Source organism: Carcharodon carcharias, chromosome 3 (assembly GCF_017639515.1).
Source record: "Carcharodon carcharias isolate sCarCar2 chromosome 3, sCarCar2.pri, whole genome shotgun sequence".
Taxonomy (NCBI): Eukaryota; Metazoa; Chordata; class Chondrichthyes; order Lamniformes; family Lamnidae; genus Carcharodon; species Carcharodon carcharias.
In genome coordinates, this window is record NC_054469.1 from 228,319,571 (window position 1) to 228,325,317 (window position 5,747).

Below are 5,747 nucleotides of genomic sequence, written 5' to 3' on the forward strand. Positions count from 1 at the left end.
CCCTCCCCACACACACCACCCCTCCCCCTCCCCACACACACCACACCTCCCCCTCCCCACACACACCTCCCCCTCCCCACACACACCACCCCGCCCCCTCCCCACACACACCTCCCCGCCCCCTCCCCACACACACCACCCCTCCCCACACACACCACCCCTCCCCCTCCCCACACACCCCGCCCCCTCCCCACACACACCACCCCTCCCCCTCCCCACACACACCACACCTCCCCCTCCCCACACACACCACACCTCCCCCTCCCCACACACACCACCCCTCCCCCTCCCCACACACACCACCCCTCCCCCTCCCCACACACCCCGCCGCCTCCCCACACACACCACCCCTCCCCCTCCCCACACACACCACCCCTCCCCCTCCCCACACACCCCGCCCCCTCCCCACACACACCTCCCCCTCCCCACACACACCACCCCTCCCCCTCCCCACACACCCCGCCCCCTCCCCACACACACCACCCCTCCCCCTCCCCACACACACCACACCTCCCCCTCCCCACACACACCACACCTCCCCCTCCCCACACACACCACACCTCCCCCTCCCCACACACCCCGCCCCCTCCCCACACACACCACACCTCCCCCTCCCCACACACACCACACCTCCCCCTCCCCACACACACCACACCTCCCCCTCCCCACACACCCCGCCCCCTCCCCACACACACCACCCCTCCCCCTCCCCACACACACCACACCTCCCCCTCCCCACACACACCACCCCTCCCCCTCCCCACACACCCCGCCCCCTCCCCACACACACCACCCCTCCCCCTCCCCACACACACCACACCTCCCCCTCCCCACACACACCACACCTCCCCCTCCCCACACACACCACCCCTCCCCCTCCCCACACACACCACCCCTCCCCCTCCCCACACACCCCGCCGCCTCCCCACACACACCACCCCTCCCCCTCCCCACACACACCACCCCTCCCCCTCCCCACACACCCCGCCCCCTCCCCACACACACCTCCCCCTCCCCACACACACCACCCCTCCCCCTCCCCACACACCCCGCCCCCTCCCCACACACACCACCCCTCCCCCTCCCCACACACACCACCCCTCCCCCTCCCCACACACCCCGCCGCCTCCCCACACACACCACCCCTCCCCCTCCCCACACACACCACACCTCCCCCTCCCCACACACACCTCCCCCTCCCCACACACACCACCCCTCCCCCTCCCCACACACACCACCCCGTCCCCACACACCCCGCCCCCTCCCCACACACACCACCCCTCCCCCTCCCCACACACCCCGCCCCCTCCCCACACACACCACCCCTCCCCCTCCCCACACACACCACACCTCCCCCTCCCCACACACACCTCCCCCTCCCCACACACACCACCCCGCCCCCTCCCCACACACACCACCCCTCCCCCTCCCCACACACCCCGCCCCCTCCCCACACACACCACCCCGCCCCCTCCCCACACACACCACCCCTCCCCCTCCCCACACACCCCGCCCCCTCCCCACACACACCACCCCTCCCCCTCCCCACACACACCACCCCTCCCCCTCCCCACACACACCACCCCTCCCCACACACACCACCCCTCCCCACACACACCTCCCCCTCCCCACACACACCACCCCTCCCCACACACACCACCCCTCCCCACACACACCTCCCCCTCCCCACACACACCACACCTCCCCCTCCCCACACACACCTCCCCCTCCCCACACATACCTCCCCCTCCCCACACACACCACACCTCCCCCTCCCCACACACACCTCCCCCTCCCCACACACCCCTCCCCCTCCCCACACACACCTCCCCCTCCCCACACACACCTCCCCCTCCCCACACACACCACACCTCCCCCTCCCCACACACACCTCCCCCTCCCCACACACACCACACCTCCCCCTCCCCACACACACCTCCCCCTCCCCACACACACCTCCCCCTCCCCACACACACCACACCTCCCCCTCCCCACACACACCTCCCCCTCCCCACACACACCACCCCGCCCCCTCCCCACACACACCTCCCCTCCCCCTCCCCACACACACCTCCCCTCCCCCTCCCCACACACACCTCCCCTCCCCCTCCCCACACACACCTCCCCCTCCCCACACACACCACCCCGCCCCCTCCCCACACACACCTCCCCTCCCCCTCCCCACACACACCTCCCCTCCCTCTCCCCACACACACCACCCCTCCCCCTCCCCACACACACCACCCCGCCCCCTCCCCACACACACCACACCTCCCCCTCCCCACACACACCTCCCCCTCCCCACACACACCACACCTCCCCCTCCCCACACACACCACCCCTCCCCCTCCCCACACACACCACACCTCCCCCTCCCCACACACACCTCCCCCTCCCCACACACACCACCCCTCCCCACACACACCACCCCTCCCCCTCCCCACACACACCACACCTCCCCCTCCCCACACACACCTCCCCCTCCCCACACACACCACCCCTCCCCACACACACCACCCCTCCCCCTCCCCACACACACCACACCTCCCCCTCCCCACACACACCTCCCCCTCCCCACACACACCTCCCCCTCCCCACACACACCACCCCTCCCCACACACACCACCCCTCCCCCTCCCCACACACACCTCCCCCTCCCCACACACACCACCCCTCCCCCTCCCCACACACACCACACCTCCCCCTCCCCACACACACCTCCCCCTCCCCACACACACCACCCCTCCCCACACACACCACCCCTCCCCCTCCCCACACACACCACCCCTCCCCCTCCCCACACACACCACACCTCCCCCTCCCCACACACACCACACCTCCCCCTCCCCACACACACCTCCCCCTCCCCACACACACCACCCCTCCCCACACACACCACCCCTCCCCCTCCCCAAACACACCTCCCCCTCCCCACACACACCACCCCTCCCCCTCCCCACACACCCCGTCCCCTCCCCACACACACCTCCCCTCCCCCTCCCCACACACACCACACCTCCCCCTCCCCACACAAACCTCCCCCTCCCCACACACACCACACCTCCCCCTCCCCACACACACCACACCTCCCCCTCCCCACACAAACCTCCCCCTCCCCACACACACCACCCCTCCCCCTCCCCACACACACCACCCCTCCCCACACACACCTCCCCCTCCCCACACAAACCTCCCCCTCCCCACACACACCACCCCTCCCCCTCCCCACACACACCACCCCTCCCCACACACACCTCCCCCTCCCCACACAAACCTCCCCCTCCCCACACACACCACACCTCCCCCTCCCCACACAAACCTCCCCCTCCCCACACACACCACCCCTCCCCACACACACCTCCCCCTCCCCACACACACCACCCCGTCCCCTCCCCACACACACCACCCCCTCCCCACACACACCTCCCCCTCCCCACACACACCACACCTCCCCCTCCCCACACACCCCTCCCCCTCCCCACACACACCACCCCTCCCCCTCCCCACACACACCACACCTCCCCCTCCCCACACACACCACCCCTCCCCCTCCCCACACACACCACCCCTCCCCCTCCCCACACACACCACCCCTCCCCCTCCCCACACACACCACACCTCCCCCTCCCCACACACACCACACCTCCCCCTCCCCACACACACCACACCTCCCCCTCCCCACACACACCACACCTCCCCCTCCCCACACACACCTCCCCCTCCCCACACACACCACACCTCCCCCTCCCCACACACACCACCCCTCCCCACACACACCACACCTCCCCCTCCCCACACACCCCGCCCCCTCCCCACACACACCACCCCTCCCCCTCCCCACACACCCCGCCCCCTCCCCACACACACCACACCTCCCCCTCCCCACACACCCCGCCCCCTCCCCACACACACCACCCCTCCCCCTCCCCACACACCCCGCCCCCTCCCCACACACACCACCCCTCCCCCTCCCCACACACACCACCCCTCCCCCTCCCCACACACACCTCCCCCTCCCCACACACACCACCCCTCCCCCTCCCCACACACACCACCCCTCCCCACACACACCACCCCTCCCCCTCCCCACACACCCCGCCCCCTCCCCACACACACCACACCTCCCCCTCCCCACACACACTACACCTCCCCCTCCCCACACACACTACACCTCCCCCTCCCCACACACACCACACCTCCCCCTCCCCACACACCCCGCCCCCTCCCCACACTACACCTCCCCCTCCCCACACACACCACACCTCCCCCTCCCCACACACCCCTCCCCCTCCCCACACACACCACCCCTCCCCCTCCCCACACACACCACACCTCCCCCTCCCCACACACACCACACCTCCCCCTCCCCACACACCCCTCCCCCTCCCCACACACACCTCCCCCTCCCCACACACCCCGCCCCCTCCCCACACACACCACACCTCCCCCTCCCCACACACCCCTCCCCCTCCCCACACACACCTCCCCCTCCCCACACACCCCTCCCCCTCCCCACACACACCTCCCCCTCCCCACACACACCACCCCTCCCCCTCCCCACACACACCTCCCCCTCCCCACACACACCACCCCGCCCCCTCCCCACACACACCACACCTCCCCCTCCCCACACACACCACCCCTCCCCCTCCCCACACACACCTCCCCCTCCCCACACACACCACCCCGCCCCCTCCCCACACACACCACACCTCCCCCTCCCCACACGCCCCGCCCCCTCCCCACACACACCACACCTCCCCCTCCCCACACGCCCCACCCCCTCCCCACACACACCACCCCCTCCCCACACACACCACCCCTCCCCCTCCCCACACACACCACCCCGTCCCCTCCCCCTCCCCACACACACCTCCCCTCCCCCTCCCCACACACACCACCCCTCCCCCTCCCCACACACCCCGCCCCCTCCCCACACACACCACCCCGTCCCCTCCCCCTCCCCACACACACCTCCCCTCCCCCTCCCCACACACCCCGCCCCCTCCCCACACACACCTCCCCCTCCCCACACACACCACACCTCCCCCTCCCCACACACCCCGCCCCCTCCCCACACACACCTCCCCCTCCCCACACACACCTCCCCCTCCCCACACACACCTCCCCCTCCCCACACACACCACACCTCCCCCTCCCCACACACACCACCCCTCCCCCTCCCCACACACACCACCCCTCCCCACACACACCACCCCTCCCCCTCCCCACACACACCACCCCTCCCCCTCCCCACACACACCACCCCTCCCCCTCCCCACACACACCACCCCTCCCCCTCCCCACACGCACCTCCCCCTCCCCACACACACCACCCCTCCCCCTCCCCACACACACCACCCCGCCCCCTCCCCACACACACCACACCTCCCCCTCCCCACACACACCACCCCTCCCCACACACACCACACCTCCCCCTCCCCACACACACCTCCCCCTCCCCACACACACCACACCTCCCCCTCCCCACACACACCACCCCTCCCCCTCCCCACACACACCACACCTCCCCCTCCCCACACACACCACCCCTCCCCCTCCCCACACACACCACCCCTCCCCCTCCCCACACACACCACACCTCCCCCTCCCCACACACACCACACCTCCCCCTCCCCACACACACCTCCCCTCCCCCTCCCCACACACACCTCCCCTCCCCCTCCCCACACACACCTCCCCTCCCCCTCCCCACACACACCGCCCCCTCCCCACACACACCGTCC